The sequence below is a fragment of the Mauremys reevesii genome, linkage group 3 (assembly GCF_016161935.1).
Source record: "Mauremys reevesii isolate NIE-2019 linkage group 3, ASM1616193v1, whole genome shotgun sequence".
In the NCBI taxonomy this organism is placed as follows: Eukaryota; Metazoa; Chordata; order Testudines; family Geoemydidae; genus Mauremys; species Mauremys reevesii.
In genome coordinates this window covers 33,584,783-33,607,992 of record NC_052625.1, presented here as the reverse complement: position 1 = coordinate 33,607,992, position 23,210 = coordinate 33,584,783, and the positions used below count along the sequence as shown (strand labels likewise).

Here is a 23,210-nt window from a genome sequence, read left to right as displayed (position 1 = left end):
CTGCATTTAAAAATATGGACTATGCTAGGGACAAATGCCTTTGTAAAAATGCTGTTTAAATATCAATTCCTTTCAATGTAATTTAATTTTAATTGCAGATGCTAAATATTTTGATCTCTCCTGTGTGTTTTTCTGCCTGCCTGCCTGCTTTTCTACATGTATGGTGGGTATTACTGTGAGACTAATGATTTTCCATGGTTGCACTCGGAGGAGAATACAGGGTGGGTGTGTGGGTGTGTGTGGGGGGGGTAATGTAAATTAAGATGTCTTGTCCCTCTATGAGCCTGACCCTGACTGGAGCCTTTTAACACTTCTGTAATATAAAGAGCAGCAGCATGAGAATTATCAAAACTCAAATGACCTTCAATTATATTAGACACTGTGCTTCAGTTTTTCTTCAGAAGCATCCTTCTCCCCAGCCCTCACCTTTCAATAACATAAATTCACAGAGCTCAATTCCAGTTTCTTGTGCCCACTACAGATTCTTCTTTGCCTGTTTTTTTTAAATGCTGATAATGTTCGCACAAGCATTTTTCCCTTATTTCTCACATTTCCAAATTCCTTTCCATCTGAGTCAATGCTCCATTCCTCTCCCACTCCAATCCCTCAGTTACTATTTGAAAATGTTGCCTTTGTTTGTCACTGCAGTTTAATCATACTAGTCATACAGTACTTGTAAAGACAATTTCTGTAGGAGAACCAGTCTACCCCACAGACTGCCGCAGCTCTACTACTCCTAGTTATGTGCAAATTCAAGCAGTCCTATCAGAGGTACCTGTGAACAAATGCACAAAGGGTCTGATTCTGGAGGTGTTGTACAGTCATTGATATCAAGAAGCGTGAGGGGGTTCAGCACCTCCCAGGAGAAACTCAAGCTGGGATTTCCAAAAGCCACACAGGACCAAAATCCCATTGATAGTTAAAAGCACTTGTGCTCCTAAACCCTTGACTACACTTCAGAGTTTTGCTGCTTTTTAAGTATTCTGGCACAGATAAAACAGCAAAACATCCTTAATATAGCTGCTGTTATACTGATATAAAAACGTTCATACCTATGTGGCTATCTGGGTTTGGCAAAGCAAAACAGAGCTAACCCTGGTTAAAGTGTCTCATACCAGTAGAGCTGTGTCTGTACTAGGGCTTTTACTAGGCAGTTAAACCTGTAAGAAAAAACACACCCACCCTTGCCGACATAGTCATGCTTGTAAAACTTTTTAAGTAAGGGCTAGTCTACATTGACAATGCTAAAGTGCCTCCACGAGGGGCATTGCTCCCAGCACTGGTGCACTGTCTACACTGGCGCTTTACAGCTCTGAAAGTTGCTGTGCTTAGGGGGGTGTTTTTTCACACTCCCGAGCGAGAAAGTTGCAGCGCTGTAAACTGCCAGTGTAGACACGCCCTTAATCACTTAGGTGCCTCTGAAAGTCCCACCCGCAGTCTTCAGAACACCATATGTGCTTGTGGCCCTAACACTAGATTTTAAAGGGACTACACAACATCTTTAACTAAGGGCTAGTCTACACTGGCAATGCTAAAGTGGTGCCGCGGCCTTGTGTGGTCACGGCACAGCCTCCCAGCGCTCCTAAAAGCCCACCTCCACGAAAGGCGCGGCTCCCAGCACTGGGACACTGTTTACATTGATGCTTTACAGCGCTGCAACTTGCTGCACTCAAGGGGGTGATTTTTCACACCCCTGAGTGAGAAAGTTGCAGCGCTGTTAATTGCCAGTGTAGACAAGCCCTTACTAAATAATAGCTACATAAACTAATCTACATGCAATCAAATCTCATGCTTTAGGGAATTATCAGCAGGGGTTGGGTAAGATTCTTCACCTCATTTGCAGTATTGCACAATGGCTGGGTGTAACTGTGTACACACGTGGGTATATGTATAAATTCAGGGGGGACAGAAAGGGCTCAGGAAAGTCTGCATCATCTTCTAAAGCAACAGGTATTGATCACTGCTGGAGGCAGGATACTCTACTTGGTAGAACACGGCTCTAATCCCAGTAGGGCAAATCCATGTGCCTACTAAAACCTTTCCCTGATAATCTTTGTACAACCAGCTGTCTCCGAAATGCACAGAAAGCATCATGAAATCCACATAGTACATTTGCAGCCCTCTGATCTCCAGTAGGGGGAGGGGAGGTACACAAACCATACAAATTCTACAGCAGGGCCAATATTAACGAGAATAATGTTTGGAATCACATTGGGCCGGGCTATGATGCTCAGATATGGATTTAAGCTTTCCCAAATGTCAAGGGGGTTTGGATCTGGTGTGCCAGTACAGGTCCATCTTGCAGAATTCTTTTTTGTAATTTTCCTCCTACAATGGTTAATCTTCTGGCTCTAAAGCCTGACCTATGTTATACTGATATGAAAGCTTTTTCCTGCAACAATAGGTAAGAAGTGCACATACCTGTGGTCATATCAACTCACTTAGAGCGGCCACACCTTTAGCAAAGTGTTGCTATGCAAGTCTTGACTGTAGCACTACAGTAGACATGATTGATAATAGAGCAGAGATATGCTTTAAAATGAAAAAAAAAATCTGAATATTATCACAAACAATAAACCACTAAAAACAAAATGTGAACTTTTAAACTTTGGATAGTCCCCTATGTGTCTGAATATTGAATCTGATAAATTTGAGTTGATGAATATCTTAAGTCCTTGGAATACACCTCAAATTGCATTGAAAGAGAGATTCTCTCTCAACTGTACTGTTTAGTGTTTAAAATAGGAAAATATCTGCAATACACCAAATGGAATGCTAAATCATTTTCTGTGAAGAGCCCTCATGGCTTGTATTTATTCTGATGTTGGTAATAATAACTGTTATGGTAATGTAAATGTCTCACACGCTGCATTGTTTCTATTTCTTGGAGATGGTGTTTGCTTTTGTATTTTTTTAATGAAATAAATAAAATTATTAAATAAAAGGCTCAAATTAACTACTTGTTTTCCAGACCAAATATTAGCATGAATTCGGTTTTATATAATGCCCTTCACCACTATTCCAAGGTATCTCAAAACCTGGCACAAAATACCAAGCAGTAGTATAGAATGGCAGTAGCCACTCCAATAGTTAAGGTTGAAGCAAGCTTCCCATTATGAACTTGGGGCCAGATTCTGGCCTATCCCCCACAATGTGGGGCAACACTGCCCTGAACAGGGAGCAACTACAGTAGATACAGAGCAGTGCAGGCTCTATGCCACTCCACCACCTCACATAGGGGCATGCTGGAGCAGTGCAGGCTCTATGCTACTCCACCACCCCATGGAGGGGCATGCTGAGGATGGGAAGAACCTTTGTATTTGGACAGTGTATCTGGTTGGGCTTTCTGTGTATTGTGAAAAAAACGCATCGCTACACTAGGATTTCTTGTACTTGTTTTCTGTGAATTTTGCCCCCGCTAGTTGCCATCCAGTTTGCTTGCCATGTGGCCAGCCTAACTGATCTTTTAGTGATCGATATGACAGTTTTCCATCATGATCACATCAGCTATTTTGGATGGCACTGATCACCAGGTGATGCTGACTCAGCTGCTGAATTATAATTTATGCTTTGCTGGGCACACTGCATCTATTTTTAAAGGCTGCACTTTACACTTTGGTGATAATGCAATGGAAAGAGCAAAGCAAATAGGTTCTGTCTGTACTTCTGAAGCTCTATACCAGATGTATCAAGATTTCTCACAAATGGGAATCCTGACTGTTCCTATTTTTCCTCTAGTAACATAAAATCCTAATAATGTTTTTTTTTGCTATTGACTCCAAAACTATCAACCTAGTATTTGGTTTACTGCTCTGTGGCGATGCACTGAATTTATCACAAGGTTCTCATGTGCACCAAGCCCTTGGGATATTTTTCATTTTTAGACTTCTCTTCAGTTATTCATTTTAATTGACCAAGAAACCTTAACAAATATTAATTATGTGATATATTATGGAGGGGCACTAATGCCACCATAATTAAGGTTAAAGGTAACTTCTGATAAAGGCCTAACTTTCTCGAAATCAAATCAAATTGACATGAAATGTCACATCATATCTCATCACTGGTTAGAAATTTTTGGAAAGTGTGGGGCAAATCCCATCCTTAGTTTCAGGTATGTCAAGTTTTTTAAACGATGGCCCTTTCCCCCCCCCCGCCCCCCCAAGATTTTCCTAGCACTCTTGTGGCTCAGCATCTCTCTGAAACAGATTTACCTACACATTTCCAATTACTCTTCCCCCATTGTATTTAACACGTAGCTTTGGAGTTTCATGCAACTTCATTTAAATAATAGCTCTCACAAACAACCCACAGAGATGATTACTGTATCCATTAACAATATACGTACACATTACAAAATTAGATGCATGCATCAGCTGGATTCATGCTTTGTAAATTGTAAATGGCCTGACTGGAGCTTTATGACTAAAGTCTTATGGGAGACAAAAGGGTCTGGTATGGTAGTAATGAGGGGGGGGAACAACGTCTGGAGGCAAGAGACTATCTGGGACAGAATAGGATATACCCCTGCATGGATTTCAAGATCTGCCAGTCTTTCCAAGCAGCTTGTAAGGTCTTCACAGACTGCTGTCACAGGTTAAAAACACCTCAGGACATTACTATTCAAAAAATGAGTTACATTTGAACAAATATATCACTTTCTTCAGCCAAAAAACCCTTGAGAAAATTCTGTCATTTTCTCAAAAAACATAAAATTAGCAAATCTGGAAATTCCAAGTTAAGGTTCCATTTTATAACTTTCTTCCAAAAAGCATTCAAAAGGCTGCATGCACGATTCATATTACAAAAAAAAAAAAAAAATCTTAACTTGCCTCTTTAGTGCCAGCTTGCGAACAAGAAACTCTAAACCCTAAAACAATCATAACCAATCATATACAGTCATTAGGATTCAAATACAATATACATTTTTTCTGTGGACACTTATGAAGTTAACTGTGTGACAGATGGTTAAGGGGCAAAGGGCTTAGGAAAAAATGTTCTAATTTTGACCTACTCAAAGATATTTATTTATTGTCTGTCACCCTATGTTTAAAGCCAGAGAGGCAATACACAAGGTATCCTTAGCTATTTTAAAATTATAAAATAAATATTCTTTGCACTGTTGTGTTCTGGAATAAAGCAGTGAAACTATAACTCTGTGAAAGGCAATAATCTCTGTAGAGGGAAGCAGTATGCAAGCTAAAGCTTACAATAATTACAGACCTAGTTAATCATCATCACTGTCTTTCCTTCTTACTCATGTTTGCTCTTGTAAATTCTCTTGTAGGTAACTAACTAGAGAAAATCTGAAAGGTAAGAAAGGATGATTTATTAATCTAAAATGCCATGCAAGTCACATAACAGTTGCTACTCCCCAAAAAAGGGTAAAGGTTGAACACACCTATTTAGTGACACTGCAAGAACTAAAGATTATAGGACAGATTTTGCTCTCAATTAAAACCGATGTAAACCCAGGGTAACTCCACTGACTTTACTCAAGTTACTCCAGGTTTAAACCAGTGTACATGAGAGCAGAATCTGGCCCTGCGCACACAATAGTTACTCAGACAACAAGGAAGCAGCTGCTTTTGCCACAGATAATGAAACTTAGAGTGCAATATCTCAAAAATAACCATGTGTGTTACATTTAACTCTATATGTAACATTAAAACTAACTCTCCAGAGTTACCTGTTTCCCCTCCAATTTTTACCTAATACACTGGAGCAGGGAAGGAAGAATCAAACACACAATATCATAAAAACTATGCACTAACCTCAATTATCTCTTGCCTTCTGCAGTTATTAGTGGTAATATATTGGAACGAATAAGTTCAATATATAAACAAGCATGTCATTTTCACACATTTTTCCACAATTCCTTAGCTCCTAGTCAGACGTATCAGAAGAAAACAAAATAAATATACTGACACATTTGATCGTGCAATTTCCATTCATTTCAGTTGAATTTAAGTGCTAATTAATACAGGCCCATTCTCCAGCCAACTACCCTTAACCAAGGTTTATTTTCTATGGAGCTTTGAAGATTTGGGGGGGGGGGTTGGCTTTTTTTTTTTTTTTTAAACTCTGTGTCTGATCCCGTACCACTGAAGTGGATATAAATTTTGCCTTGGCAAGACCAAGCTCTCTACCCTTCATGTAAAACTTAAGCTAATTTTCTTCTGTATTATCCGGGAGGGATCTGAAAATGTACAGCATCAAATGTGACTTGAATACTGCTATGTTTGAAAAGTCCTGCTGCACATATATTACTGATACTTTTTTAGAATTTAAGAAAAATACATCTCCTAAAATCGAAAGTTGTTTTTGAAGAGACACAAGGCTTTGATTTTTGTGAACATGTGCTATTTTTTACCTCTCAGATTTATCAATGATGTAAAACAGGTTTTAGCAGATTACCAGTTGCCCAGGGATCTGCCATCTACATCTGGAGTGGTCTGAGGCATAGACTTTCGTACTGCACCATGCAGATACATACCACCATGTATCCCAATAGTTTGAGGCAGACCCGAGCACTCATCATTCGGTGGATCATGACCTTGAAAATCAGGTCTGACATAGCTCGGAATTGGGCTTCCAGTAGGGATGCTTTGGCCTAGATCAAATCAAGCAGTGTCCTGATGAACTCTATTCTCTGAACCAGGACCAGGGTTGACTTCTGCTCGTTTATCAACAGATCCAGTGCCTGGAAGGTGGCCCATACTATACTGATGCTGTGCTGCACCTGAGCTTGAAACTGACCTTTGATCAGCCAGTCACTGAGGTATGGGTAGACTTGCATGCCTTGATGCCTGAGGAAGGCTGCTCCCACCGCCATACACTTTGTGAAGACCTGTAGGCCTGCCAATAAGCCGCAGGGAAGACTGGTGAACTGTTAGTGGCATTTACCCAATATAAACCTGAGTAATATTCTGTGACTGTGGAAGATAAAGGACACTTATTTCCACATCTCTAAGTCGAGGACGACATACCAGTCTCCTAGATCCAAGGAAGGAATGATGGAGGCCAGGGAGAACATGCAGACCCTCAGTTTCTTGAGATATTTGTTGAGGCGACGCAGGTCCAGAATGGACCGCAGAGCCATCTTGGCCTTCGGGATTAGGAAATATCAGAATAAAACCTCTTCCCTCTCAAGTCTCAGGAAACCACATCTATGGCCCCCACACGTAGAAGGGCTTGCACCTCCTGGACGAGAAGCTGCTCGTGAGAAGGGTCCCTGAAGAGGGATGGGGTGGAAGGTGGGAAGGAAGGGGGGGATGAAAACTACTCAACAATCCAATGTTATATATGACCACGCTGGACTGAAGGCTGATCGGTTGTCCAAAAATGAAAGGGAGATGGCTCTGGAGTTGAGACTGGTATATCATCCTCGGGCATACCTTCAAAAGGCCTGCCTGGCCCCGCCAGGATATCTGTGAGAGCCTGACTGAGAGGCTGAGGTAGGAAGGACGGGTTGGCATTCCTTATAACCCTTCCCTTTTTCTTTTATAGGGCTCCTGTCTGGGAGGTGCCACAAACCTAGGAGGCTGCTGAAGCATAAAGTGTAAAAGGCCCCAAGGAGCAAAGGTTGGCCCTCAAGTCCTTGAGGCTGTGAAGCTTCGAGTCCGTCTGTTCCAAGAACAGGGAGGTGTCCTCAAAGGGGAGGTCCTGAATGGACTTCTGCACTTCATGAGGGAGGCCAGATGATTGGAGCCACAAACAGCACCTCATGGTGACTGTCATTGCCACAGGCCTAGCTTCTGAGTCAGCCGCATCCAGAGCCACCTGGAGGGAGATCCTGGCCACAGTCTTGCCCTCCTCTAGGATGGCCATGAACTCCAGCCTTGACTCTTGTGGCAGGGAGTTCTTAAATTGGGACAAGTCTCTCAAAATAAAATCATACCTCCCCACCGGGGCCTGCTGGTTGTATATATAACTGCCCGTCGAATAAACCCTACCTCCAAACAGGTGCAGTCTGTTGGGCTCTTTATTGTTGGGGGTAGCACGCAACTGCTCCGGTCGGTCCTGCTCATTCGCCACTGACACCAGCCGGGACCCCGGGCACTGGGAGGTGGGAGTAAGGGTACTCAAACCCACTGGCTGGGACATGGTCTCTCTTCTCTGCCCTTTTTTGAGTTGGGGGCTGAGAGGAAGAAGTTTGTCACAGTGTTCTGACGGGGCCCATCACTGCTTCGTTAATTGGCAAGGCTACTCTGGAGGTAGCAGCTGCAGCCAGGATGTCTATTAGGCTATGGGCTGACTCCTTAAGCTCCTCAACTTCTAGGCCCCTCAACTTCCTAGTGGGCCCTGCCCCGGAAATCATCTTGTGGGAACAGGTTACTAGGGCCTGCAACTGCCTTATCTGGGGATGATGAGGAGGAGGCCTGTGCCGGAGGAGGGGCTCCCTCCTCCTCCTCCACCATGTTCATTGGGGCCATGTCTTGGATGTTGGCATCAGGGTCAGTACCAGAGTCCGGGTCCGGTGATGGACAGGAAGAGATGGCAGCTCACCTTTCTGACACTACCGAGTATGACCGGTGGGAAGGGGGGCCCAGTATTTTGGGAAACCCCCAAGGATTCCAGCACTGCCACTGCATTGGCCAAATGCCAGCAGGAGGGTGGTATCAAAGTCTGGTTTGTAGGTTAGGTACCAGTAGGTCTTGGGTGGAGCAAGGATTCCACTTCAGACTCCAAAGAGGATTCCTCTCCTGGAGACCATGGCGGAGAAGTACCCGCTTGCTCTTCCACGCAGTGCTGGCGAACTGGGGACTAGCAGTGGGCTGGTGACTGCTGCATTGGGACCATGGAGGGCTTGCCCCCGTCAGTGCTGTGGTGGAGCTTGCTGCATCCCACCTCTTTCTGGTTTTGGTTGCCTTGGGTGATGAGGAGCCTTGAGGAGTCAGCAGGATCAGGAAGGACAGCCGGTGGCTGCTCCTGGGAGTCGGTGGCAGGCCCCATACTGGACTCAGGGCACTAGGCAGAGTCGGCAGTGTTGTTTCTTATGCTGCTTCCTCAGCACCAGGAATGGGGAGCGGTGCGGGAAGAGCCCAGTGCCAGGGGAGCACTCTGCATGGATGCTGAGGTGCTCGGTGCCAATTTGGACCAGCTCAGCTCCGAGGCCGGAGTGAGGGCTGCCTCCATAAGAATGGCTTTCAGCCAAATGTCTCTATCCTTTCTCCTGCATGGTTTGAAGTCCCTGCAGATCTGGCACTTCTCTTTAATATGAGACTCCCCCAGACACTTTAGACAGCCAGAGTGCAAGTCACTCACTGGCATCAGCTTGCTGCACAAGGCACACGGCTTGAAGCCTGGGGACTCGGAGCATGCCCAGCCCCTGGGCCGAAAAGTCCCTCGATGACATGGACAACTACTAACACTACTTTATACACTAACTAAGAGTTATATATACTAACTACAATAACTATACAAAATATGAACAGGGAAAGTCTGAATCACTGGGAAAGAAGCCTTGCTACAGCAAGAGGGGTCATTCCAGCAACCATCATGGGCAGTAAGAAGGAACCGAGAGGGCGTAAAATATTAGGGCTCAATCTCAATTTGAGCAGGAGCATATACAAATTCTGCCTGCACTCTGAAGATGTAATCACTTGTGTGCCCTTTACATCACTTGTGTGCTTCTAACACAAGCCTACATGCACAAGTGTTAGCATTTGCACCTGGGATGACCATCAGCACTAAAAAGGAGGAAAAAAGAGCTGACTAAAAAGCAGCAGTTTTGCTTTCCCAGGGTTCCTGCAGGAATTTGCTTTGGTATAAGTCTGCCCAGTCTGGCACTCTCAAAGCTTTGCTCTGAGTTTTAGATACAAATCACACTGCCACCTTCAAGAGAACCTGCAAGTTTCACATGGTTTTAAAATGCAGTAGGGGCCAGAGCTACAGAAAACATTTGATAAACTTTTAACAAATCTGGTCTGAGTATCAACTTTCCAATGAAAGTTCACCCACCTGGTCTCTGTAATGAAATCAGGTCAGTTGCACCTGGTTTCAGGTTTCCCTAAGAACAATTTGCGTAGCTCCAGTGTCAGTGGAAGAGTTGATGTTACCATTGTAGCAGGACATCCTTGTTGTCTGTAGCAACAGAACTCTTGCTAGGGTCACTGGGAAAGGGCAGCTATATGAGTCACTGATATTAAAAATATTGATGTTTTATAAAACTACTGAAATCCAGTTGTGGTATTTTATTTTATCACCTTTACTCTCTGTCAGCTCAGGAAGAAAGAAAACCTCTCTTGAGTGTTAAGTGTCAATTGTGCTCAGCTTGTGACCAAAGAAGAGTTTAGTAGTGCTGGTTTGCGTGCCTCCTTTACATGAACAATCTTGGGCAAATATATACCCCACCATCAAACCAAGGCAGTTACACCAGGTGATTAATGTAGCTTACTATTTATTAGAGCTGGTTAAAAAAAAAAAATTCCCGTGACATTCTGAATGAAAAATTTTCATTCACTTCTTTGAGGAGACTTTTTTTAAATGAATTTAATTTTTTAGATATGATTTTTGAAAACTGAAAAAAATGAAATTTTTAATTTTTGTTTTTTTCCCTTTTGTCCCTATTTTCCTTATTTGCTACTGAATTCAATAGTGTGAATGATGTCTAGCTTTGGATGAGGGCTTTTTTTCTTCCCCTTGCTTTCTCCCCCCCACTCAATAATTTTTCAAAATTTCCTCAACTTGTGAAATGTGATTAGTGAGTGGCTATATGACAGTGTTTTATTTTTTCTGTTTACTGCTCAGTAACTTATAAAAGTTGGAGAAGTTTTGAAACTGGCCTTTGACCCATTCCTAATATTGTTGGAGATTTTTTTAATCCCAAATGTGGAGTCTTCACCCTGGAAAACTAACTTGTAATACCAAAATAAATGAACTATCCTTTTCCTTATTTTCTAAAAGCTCCTTCACACACAGGGAAAATGTGGGGGTGGACTTGGGGGATCTGGGAATTGTCTATCACTCCAATAATGCCTCATACCTGACAAGAAGTGCTATGTGTATAAATTGGTGGAGTTACCACTCTGCTGCAAAGAGTGCACCCGCCTATTACATATAGTCCAAACTTACCCACTTGTAAGACTTTACTGGTAATTAAATATACAAACAAAACATAAACCACAACCTAAGCTTCACCTCAAGTTTGACTATTCCTAGGGTTTTCTTACATGGCCTTGCCCAGCCCTTAGTTCCCACCAGGGCTGGCTCCAGGCACCAGCCCAGCAAGCAGCTGCTTGGGGTGGCCAACGGTGAGGGGCGGCACATCCGGGTCTTCGGCGGCAGGTCTCTCACTCCCTCTCAAAGCGAAGGACCAGCCGCTGAATTGCCACCGAGACTGAAACGGCGGCGGTAGAGCTGCAGATTGTGATCGTGGCTTTTTTTTTTTTCCTTCTCCTTTTTGCTGCTTGGGGCAGCAAAAACCCTGGAGCCGGCCCTGGTTCTCACTGCCCTTAAGAAACACTCCAATCCTTCTTACCTTCTGACTGGAACTAACATCCCCTGCCAATATGAACCAGCTGTGATTACCCTGCATTTTTATGGTTCTAGCACCTGCACTTAGGGTTGCCAAACAGAGGAGCCCTGCATTGCTATAAAGAGTCTTAGGTACTGTCACCTTGTTGCAAATGGATTGTCATCATCTTCTGTATTTCTCCTGTTCTTATCTCTTCTCATTTCCCTATTCATCTTTCTACCTCCTCACCATCAATTTCCTCTCCTCAAACTCTCAGATAGGGCACCTTAGACTTACACTTTCCCAAGCTCCTCTCTCACAGAAAATCCTCCATGCCCCTTCTACGCATCTTGGCTGTGGTCAGTGAGCTAAATGAGCAATTCTTTCACATTTCCAGATTCACTGTTGCCTCACTTGTCCTTCTAACTGGTAGACAGAAAATGCATGAATGCTGCAGAAGCAAATATAGACAGGAAAAGACAAGCAGTCTTCCATCCTGGCAGAAGGTGTTCAACAGCATTGGCAGGTGTGTCAGCCCTACAGCATTCATGGCGTTTGGTGTGAAGCAAAGGGTGAAAACAAACTCATTCAGCACTCAACTAGCTCAGTAATAGCACAGTAAATACCTTGACTTGTCCTGAAATTTCATATTTATATAGTGCCTCCCATCCTGAAGGATTCCAAACACTTCAAACAAACTGAATAGTATAGATGTACAGTGTTGTTTCCCACCCAACAATGTGGGAAAGAGGACATTTCTGCTAAGGACAAAGGCAAACTGGAAGTGCCATGAGGTCTCTGAAGTCCATGCAGAGCTGACAGTAACATAGGTCATAAATTTTAACACCAGAAGGGACCACATTGTGATCATCATTGTAATCTGACCTTCTGCATAACATGGGGGTAAAGAATTTCACCCAGTCCTCCAGTTGAGAGAATTATTCATCCCTACTGTGAAGTGAACATGATCTTGATTTCAAGACTCCAAGTGATGATGAATTTATTACTTCCTTTGGTAAGCTGTCCCCATGGTCAACTACCCTCACTATTAAAAATGTATTCATTTGATTTTTTTTTTTAACTTCAGTTTCCAGCCATTGGATCTTGTTATGCTTTTGTGCACTAAATTGAGGGCCAGATATCTCATCTATCATTTACCGTCTCGCATCAAGATTAGATCTCTTTGGCTTGTGTTAGAGTGAGGTGTTAGGTCATGATCAAGCTGCCTCTTAATAGTCTCTTGTGTCTGACTGTGAGGTGTTTTTTCTAAACCATTGTTGTAGCTCTTCTCTGAACCCTCATCAGAAAGGCCAACAGAGTGAGTTTCCTGCTGAAGAGGGAAGGCCGGGTCAAACCTGTGGTCTCAGGGGATGCTTTGGTCACTAATCTTTCCCCTACGGAATATCTCTGAAGTTATTAGAAATTAAGGAACATTTTAAAAAATCCTGTATTGAATTTTACTTTGAAATAAGCTCTGCTAGACATTATTTTTACTACAGAGGTATCCAAGCAACAAAAAGGAGAAACTCAAAGAACATTGAGTTTTGGCTCCATAAATACAGAAGCCTGGCTAGGTTGAAGCTTAAAGACAGACATGAGAACATTTTCTTCTACATACTAAGAGTTTGCATACAGTTCTATCAAATTATTGGCTCATGGCTAGATTTTGAAATGTGCTTAACACTATGGGCCAAATTCATCGCTGGTGGAAGTCATACATCTTTTTTAAAAAATCTGCCATTACTGGCATGTGGACAACTATCAACAAGAAACTTATTTTTTAAAGTCATGATTCAGCAAAACATTTAAGTACATGCTTAAAATGAAGCACATGCTTAAGTATTTTACCAAATTAATGCTATAAGCACTACCTAGCACAGAAAAGAGCCTGGGCTAATTGTTAAATATATGTAAAATGTTGATGATAAAAGGCTAAAATCTACATGTTAAATCTTCTGGATTCTCATTCTGGGACAGCTCCTCAGCTGGTATAAATCAGCACAGTTTCTCTGAAGTCATTGGAGCTATGGCAATTTACACCAGCTGAGGTTCTGGTCTTTTTCCATTCTAGACTGATAGCTCTCCTCCAGAAACATGTACTTTAGCGTGATTTCACCTGATGCAACCAATGTTCAGTTGGGCATCTCACTAGCGCAGGGACTCTGGAACAATTTTTAGAGTGGGGTGCTGAGAGCCAGTGAACCAAACTGTAAACCCTATATATAATGGAATCCACCTCAAGACAGGGCGTTTGGCAGCACCCCTAGTTCCAGCACCTATGCATTAGCATTCAGGTTGTTCTCCATGAAAGATTTCTTACTTATCATGAGCACTTTTCCTTTCTTCTCTGTGCAACTTGGCTCCCAGAAGTATTTTAGTTCTCTTCATAAATAATATCCTGCCTTCTCTTTACTGCTTTTAAGAGCCTGTCCTGCTCCAGTTGATGCAGAAAGCTACAGCCCACTTAACTCAGCAACACAGTGCTCCACTCTCTTCAGATACCATAGTGATGAGCAGGTGATGAAAACAAAGATGGAGAGGATAGAACTGTACTGCACCAATCAGGGAGTCCTATGACATTATTCTCTTCTCAATTACAGCAATGTAAATCAAGAATCATTTGCACTGAAGTCAATGCAGTTAACATGAGAACAATTGTGAAAGAGAACAGAATCAGGTCCATAGGCTTACTGACCTCTCTGTTACCTCCTGGGAATTACACATGTAAAAAATAAAAATAATAATCAATCATCTACATTTATATAGAGTTTCCAGCAGCTTCCAGCCTCCTTTCCACTGTGCAAAGATGGCTCTCTGTTATACAACTAATGAGCTTTTGTCACTTCCTTTACTTTCTTAGATGCTCTACACTTACTTTTGAAAAGTTTCCATTTGGCTAAACCACCAAATTTTACAGATCACTCTGTCCTCAGCTGAATCACAGAAGCATGAAGTTCATCCCTCTTTGTGCATGAAGACTGATGCATACCTGGAGCTCTTTCTGTGAGATTAAGTGGGGGAGATATGGTGTCAGCACTCCAGTCCTGGAGCTCAATATACAGGAATTAACAGTCTCAGTCTCTGGCAAGATGCTGGGCTCATAGAATCATAGAATATCAGGGTTGGAAGGGACCTCAGGTGGTCATCTGGTCCAACCCCCTGCTCAAAGCAAGACCACTTCTTACAAGCTATTGCGGCCCCAATAGAGCTTAACTGGAGACATAAAACAACCATGGTTTTCAGAGTTTTCAGCACTTGCTGCCAGCAACTGCTTACATTCTATATCATTCCCAAGACACTTAACTAAGGGAATGTCTACACTTACCACTGAAGCAATCAATCCAGTGGGGGTCGATTTATCGCGTCTAGTGAAGACGCGATAAATTGACTGCTGAGCGCTCTCCCGTTGACTCTAGTACTCCACCGGAGCGAGAACTGTAGGCAGAGTCAATGGGGGAGCATCAGCAGTCGATTTATTGCGGTGAAGACACCGCGGTAAGTAGCTCAAAGTACGTCAACTTCAGCTATGTTATTTTCGTAGCTGAAGTTGCATAACTTAGACCGACTTAGCTTGCCTCTCCTGCCCCCAGTGCAGATCAGGTCTCAGATCAAAGTCTATTCTGACAGTTACACTTGTCATACCTGGGCTTTTTGTGTGCTGTTTCACACACCTATTAACTTGCCATCAAGCAATCAGTTTCTTTAACCAACTCATCATATCATTTGATAATTTTAATTACTACCCTTAAAACAAACCATGGTGTATCATTTAAACAAACTGGATGGATGGATGGAGAGACAGACAGACAGCATTTGTCCTTTTTGCAGTCTGGTTTGAACTGGTTTTATAATCAAGGAATTATATAGGAACATGAATCTGATATTTAATCACAGCAGGAAAGCAATTGATTTATGTATCTGGGCTGTTTGCATTCTAGCCATATTTAAAATATGTATTCCTACAATATCTACTCCTGCACCTACTGAGCGATAACAGGGCCATAATGAACAACTGTGTTTATGCCATACCAAAACCATGCTTTTCTTCTGAGTTGTAACAATGCTGTACCAATTGCCTATGCCCCAAACTATGTATAATGATATTGTTCCAAAAATAGTCTTATTTGTACCATTTACTAGTATATCTACCACTGTATGTACGATAGCTAGATAGACAGATCCACGGGTGGCACTCTGTACCTCAAAGCAGCACCCTGGAACCCCAATATTCACTTGTGTCATATAATTATGAGATATTTCATACAAAGCATGCCATGTAAGATATCATATGAAAGGTCATGATTTGCTGAAACCTATTGTTCTGTCCAAATATGTATATCATTAGTGCATATGAAATTATGAGATTTTGCTGTATGGTTGTTACGAAATATGTTGTAAGTTTGAGAGTCTCTACTGCAAGTTCCACAGTGACTTTCCACAGCAAAGGTAGTGATTCCCACCCAGGAGGGTGATAAATGACCATTAATGATAAATTACCATTAATCAGCAGGGGAGTTATAAACAAGGGATTTACAATACTGTAGGAAAGTTGCACAAGCATCACACAATGGGAGATTGCTCAACTCCATGACTCAGCAAAGCCCAGCAGGACATGTCTGGGCTAGTGTTTTCCAGGCACATGGACTGAGGGTATAAAATAAGGGACAGTGGCACTGTGCCTTGGCCTCTCTCCTCCCCCACCTATGTTGGAAGCAACAAGAATGCTGGGAAGGCCAGCTAAGGCCATTGTTCCCAGGATTAAAAGTGGAAGCCTGTGTATTAAGAACTATAACATCCAGTGGGGTGAGAAAACTGCTTGATCCAAATACTGCCTAGTGTAATAAGGTTTAAGATGTAGACCAGCAGTAGACAACCTAGGGCACGCGTGCCGAAGGTGGCACTCGAGCTGATTTTCAGTGGCACTCACACTTCCTGGGTCCTGGCCACCAGTCCTGGGGACTCTGCATTTAATTTAATTTTAAATGAAGCTTCTTAAACATTTGAAAAACCTTATTTACTTTACATACAACAATAGTTTAGTTATATATTATAGACTTATAGAAAGAGACCTTCTAAAAATGTTAAAATGTATGACTGGCACGCAAAACCTTAAATTACAGTGAATAAATGAAGACTCGGCACGCCACTTCTGAAAGATTGCCGACCCCTGATGTAGACTGTATGCTTATCTTTTATTTTCTTTGGTAACTATCTCTGACTTTCTGTGCCTACCATTTATAATCACTTAAAATCTATCCTTCTGTAAGTGATAAACCCGTTTTATATTTTACCTAACACAGTGTGTTTGGTTGATGTGTTTGGGAAATCTCAGCTCAGTTTACAAAGGCTTGTGTTTGTCCTCTCCACATTGAGAGAGGGGCACACTGGGTAATAAATGTACATTGGTCAGGCTTCTGACCAGGGCAAGACGGAATAGTTCTGGGGTGCAAGGCTGGGGAGCCGGGGGGAACTGGCTGGTGCCTTTCTCTGTGTGATCTGTGAGTGGCTCAGGGAGCATTCATACAACGTAGCTGGGCATGGGGCTCCACTTGCTGTTGTGCTGAGTGATAACATCCCCTGGAGGGGTTCGCTGCTTGTCACTAGCAGAGCACTGTGAGAGACAGCCCAGGCTGGAGAGTTAAGTGGGCACTGTGGTACACCAGTTTCAGATTGTATCCCGGGGATCCCATCACACCATGTACATAATTTTCCTCTGCACCAGCCTGTCAAGACTTTTTTAAATGTGGGGGGAAGAGGAAGGAATGAAATAAGCCAAAATTAAACAATTTTGCTACTTGCTTGCTAATCTGTTTTTTAATTTTTTTTTAATTCTCTCAACCACCTTAAAATCAAATAAATCATTTACTAGTGACAGATGGGGTTAAGCTTTAAATATTGTGATGGAGCAAGGCCGGATGGCTACAGGAAAGTATTGAGGAGCAGGTATGTTAGCTCCAGGCTAAGCAAATCCCTAGTACCATGGGAACCAAAATGGCAGTTGCTCCAGGATAATCAAGGCACCTGCGGCCAATTAAGAACTTTCTAGAAGGCACAGGAGAGAGCTACATTGATTGGAGCACCTGCAGCCAATCAGGACAGGCTAATCAAGGCACCTGGTATAAAAAGGGGAGCTCACTCCAGTCTAGGGAGGAGGAGCCAGAGGAAAGAAGTGTGCATGAGGAGCTGGGAGCAAGAGACATAAGGAACTAAGAACTGAGAGGGGGTACTACTGGAGGATTGAGGAAAACACCATACAATCAAGCAGCATCAGACACCAGGAGGATCCTGTGGTGAGGATAAAGAAGGTGTTTGAAGGAGGCTATGGGGAAGTAGCCCAGGGAGCTGTAGCAGTCAAGCAGTGGTTACAAGTAGCACTATAGAGACTGCTGCAATTCACAGGGCCCTGGGCTGGAACCCGGAGTAGAGAGCGGGCCTGGGTTCCCCCCTAGCCCCGCTACTCCTAATCAGACATAGGAGTAGTTGATCCAGGCTATGGGTTTCATCCAAGGGGAAAACCACTGAGGGGAAGAAATCCGCCAATAAGCGCAGGACCTACTAGAGGAGAGGAGGAACTTTGCCACAACATTATCATGACACCATAGTGCTCACCACTGGTCTATATGAATATGGCAGGTAATGTACAAAAATGTAACAGTAGCTCTTCTGCCACACTCCCTCCCTCAATGCCACATTAGATGCTAAAATTATATCCATGATTTTTGGGACTAGAACGTATCACTCATTTTCCCTCCAGCTCACTTGGTTCTATGCTGGTTCCAGTAGGCACTAGTTCCAAGACTATAGCTTAAAAAGCCATTCCAGAAGCAGAGCCCTAACTGTGTCATGCCAGGTTTACACTAGAAAAGATCTCCCAGTATATCTGTACTGAGACAGCTATATCAACAAACCCTCCTAGTGTAGACAGAGTTTATAAATGGCAAAAAAAGGGCTTTTGCTCTGGTTCCCTAAGCAAAATAAGCTATAAGTATATGCTGGTATAGCTGAATCTACACTAGAGCTTTTGCCAATACAGAAATGTGGGGTGGGGGGCGAAATCATACCCGTAACTGACACTACTAGACCAGAAAAACTTTTTAGTGTAGACTTGGCCTTAGTAACTGGCCATGAAGCTGTTAACCTAAATCGAGCAACTACTACAATTTTCTCCCCTCTCTCTCTCCCCTTCCCTTGAAGTGCACATAAAATAATCATTTCCTCAACCTGGTGTAATAACATTTAGAAATTCCTAAATTAGTTTTAATTGCACTTTGTTGCCAGAATATAGGACTACTGGGCAAAATATCAGATTAGCAAAGAACTGTAAATTGCTAGACTGCTGATACAGCATGGTGCTAACAGACACCTGATGAGAGATCACTGTGATCCCTTCTCTTCAAATCAGGTGTAACCCAGCAAATGGCAGTGATATGCTTGGTCTCCAAGAGGAGGGAAATTAACTGCTCTGCTGTAAGGGTGCTACCCACGAGATGGTTGTGGATGGATGGAAATGCTTGTGTGTGGCAATAAAATGTATCTTCTCTTAGTCTTAGGGGCCTACATTTTCAAAGGATCCATTCACTTTAAGTGTCCTGTTTGAGACACCTATACCTCTAACTTTCAGAGGGGCTGAAAACCTACACCACTAAATGAATCAATGGGTACAATGAGTGATCAATACCTCTGAAAAAATCAAACCTCAGGCATCAAAAATTAATGCACACTTTTGAAAATTTAGGCTAGATTTAGCGCTGTTATAGTGCTGTCATCTAGGAAAGAAAAGGGGTCAGGAAAAAAATGGAGGAAAAAGAAACAGAATAGGACTTTATGGAGGCTTGTGGGGATCTCAGCAATCAGAAATTGATCATATGCATTTCCTTTCTTTTCCATTTTCCTGGCTGGGTTATGCATTGCTACAGTAAATAAATCGGAAGACTTACATTTGTCACTTTAAGAGTGATCAGGCTGTTCTGAAGGACCAAGAGGAGTGTCCTCTAGATTCCAATTTTGCAACCCTTATTGCCGCAAGTCATCCTCTCTCACGTGATTAGTCCCTTTGTTTTAACTGGGTTATAACACTGCAGTAATTTTAGGTACTACTGAAATAATGGAACTATATGTGAGTGATGATAGCAAGATCTAGTCCTTAAAAAATGTAGGTTGGTTTAAGCATTTAAAATAGGTAACATTTGCATATTCCCATACAAATATACTTTTTATTTAAGTTATCTTCAGTACTTGAGCAGCCCTTAGAATTCCAGCTGACTAAATACACAGTGAAAGAGGTGCATCTGCTAACTCAGCACTGTGGGTTTTATGTTTCTCTTTTGTATCAAGTGAATCCTTCAGGTGTCCTTTATACCTGATCTCCATTTGTCTGTGAGGCCTTGAACACGTCTATATTATTTAGAAGTATCCATCCAGACTACACTCCACTTAAATGCTTATTTTTTAAATCAATGTACTTATTTTTATTAAGATCCCAGACACCTTATCTGACAAAGGTTCCTGAAAGAGATTTTGGAAAAGATTAATCTCAGTAGTATCTTTTAAATGTATGGATGAGCCTTTTTAGCTTTGATAAGGGTGCAAAATTTACATCATTGCTTTATATTCCTTTGTTACTGATTTTAGACTCAATTCTTTATTTTGACTGTATATTTTTACTGGATACTTCATAAGCTGAAGGGGCAGAAACTTTGGCACTAGGGATACGTTAGACAGATAGCAAGGGCAAACAAGTGTGTACCTAAAAAGTAATGTAAGCAGTAACTTGATACATCTTTCCCTTTTTTGATCTGGAGCTGTTTGTGTTTTATCCAAATGACTAAATACTCTTGGGTAAAAAATAAAAATGTCTACCACAATGCACTCAATGTATGCGGTTCTCTGGGGGCCTAGAGAACAAATGTGGGTAGTCCAAATTCAGGCTGAAGTATTGTGGCCAAGAGCTACAGTGTATCTACCCACATAGGACAGACTCACTTTGTAGCTGCCCAGCACATCTCTAGTATGAATTTTTCTGTCCTCAGCCTAAAAAAACCTTATATTACCCTTATTAACAAAGAAAAACACATAAACAGGATAAACTCTTTGACAACTTCATTTCCTACAGTTTGCTTATGGAAGCAACTCAAGTTGTTGACAATGAACGATGAGCCATGCATGGCTTGGGTTTTGTCTGTCTAAAAGACCATTCCTGTCCCCATGCACAACCGTGACATTTAAGGTCAGATGAGGCTGTTAACACTCCCTAGACATGAATGCTTTGTGGGCTGAGGACAGAGTATCCTAACTCCTACTTTCTCAGGTAAACCTGAGGGACAAAGATTAATATTTAAAATGTGGAGTTGGGTGAATAGCTTTAGGAAAGCATATTAGAAAAATTTGAGCTAATTCTTTATTATCATCTAATATTAACATGGAATATTTTGGAGATGGCATACTTTTCCTAATACTGCTTCCCAAGAACGTGCTATGTGGCAGATGGCCTTTGAACCAGTAGGATTATTCACACTGACTACAGAAGCATGGGTTGTGCAGTCTCTAATGCCTGCAGCAGTGCCACTCGTTACTACCATTACTTATGAGGGTGCATAAAGAATCACAATCTGTTCTGTAAGACTAATCCTGGATTTGTGATACATAGCAGACTGTTTTGTGATAGGGTAGGATAACAGGGACATGGAGATATGCATTTTATAAAGAGCAGTATATTGACAAGAGAAAATTCCACAGACTTAATGATGAATCTCACTGTATCCGTATTCAAATGGTTGTAGCAACCAGAGCTGTTTAATCATTTTAGAAGAAAAGCCATTCTTAACAGCAAAACTGAGCAAAGCACTCCATTCCTCTAGAAGGGAAATTAAAGACATTGTCCATTTATGGAACACTGAATAAAACTACCCTTTTCATGGATACTTGTGTTATGGGTCGTAACACAATATATAACCTAAGGCTGATATATGGTGCTTGTGATTTTTAAGTTTTTACCTGACTGACACTTCTATATGTAGGGTAGGTTCAGAGACTATAGATTCTCACTAATCTGATGTTTAATTTGACCTGAAATTTTGAAGTGAGAAATCTCTTCCAAAATTTAATCTAATACATTTCTAAAAAGCCTACTGTCCTTAAATCATAGCGCTATGAGCATGTTTGAAAAACAATTTCTTTCCTAAGATTTAATAATGGGAAATATCATTGGTTACAAGGCCCTACATTCATTTTGTTGGAATCTAGCGCTATACCACCATCCAAAGAGGGAATGGGGTGCCAGCATCTTATCATAAGGATCAGAAGAACTAAAGTTAATAAACATTTGACTGGCAATGACAGCCTACTGGGGCATGCCTTGTGTATGAAGGTGTCAAGGTACAAATCTTAGTCAAATATGTCTTCTGATTATCCTGTCACTTTCAGAGAAAGGGAGATGTCTTGTTCCTGGGTGATCTTTAGCTATAGTTATCTAGGGCTCCTGTCATTCATGTATCACTTCAGGAAAGAAAAATGTGGCCATCAGGAGATGGGCATATTGGAAAAGGAGCCTGCTCTATAATCTGGTGACCTGCTCTGATCCGGAACATCCAGAAAGAGCCAGTGTCCATCTAAATTCAATTTGCTAGCAGAGGGTGAGGAGCTAGCAGGTGGGTGAAATATTTTCGGAGATAGAAAAGATTATTTGATTAAAAAACACAAAAAGGAAGAGAAGAACTCTCTTTCTCTGGTGAAGTTGTGTACCAAAGCCCAGTGAAATCAGTGGAAACACTTGCACTGACTTCAATGGGCACTGGTTTGGGTCCTAGAATACCCCTGCTCTTGTGTTCTAGGAACACCTCTGAACCTTGTAGAATATCATTTAAAGGTTCTGAACTGATGTGGGGAGAGAATGGATGATTTGAATATATGTTATCTATCCTTAACTTTTATCATAACAAAGGCCTAGAATTTTCCCCACCATCCCCTCCATATACCCATCACTGGAGATAGCTAAGATTGGGTGGATAATTAGCAGTTCAAAGTTTAGGCTCAATGGAAGAGGAACAGGTCAACAAAACCATCCCATATACTACCCAGATTAGTAAGAGAACAGTGAGGATATACAGTCCTAGACTGATGGAGGATTAATTTTTGACCGAAGTGTTGTCTGTTGGTAACAGTGAATTCTGCTGCATCAAAAGAAGCAAAATTATGTATAAGTATTTTCTTTCAAGAGTGCAGGGTCTTGTTGTCAACAACAATAATGGTTCCCATTACTATATGCTTGGTCATAAAGATGAGCTGTTATGGTAGCAGCTGAGGTCCTTCCCTTTTCTCTATCACATCCTGCATGACAGAGATGACTGGCTCAGCCAAATAAGTAAATATGTACACTGCCAATGATACAAAAACACATCTGCCAACAAAGACTAGAGATTAAAAGGAGTTAAATATTTCTGGGATGGTAGTGTCAATACTAATAGTTTTATAGATTCATGGATTGCAAGGCCAGAAGAAACCACAATGATGATCTAGTCTGATCAGCTGCACAACACAGCAATAGGATTTTACCCAGTGATTCCTGCATCTAGCCCAATAACTTATGACTGAACTAGTGCATATCTTTCAGAAAAAGAACTAGTCTTGGTTTAAAGACCTCAAGAATCCACCACATTCCTTATTTGTCTGCTCCAATGGTTAACTACCCTGACCCCGTTAAAAATCTGAAACTGCCTGTCTGCCTGGTGAGATTGGAAGAAAGGTCATCCATCAG

General features: G+C 41.9%; 1 protein-coding gene across 3 annotated transcripts in view; it reads right to left on the bottom strand.

The window, feature by feature from the left end:
* SPTBN1 (spectrin beta, non-erythrocytic 1) overlaps positions 1 to 23,210 on the bottom strand; it is a 200,866-nt gene that overhangs the window by 110,802 nt on the left and 66,854 nt on the right. The window lies entirely within an intron of this gene.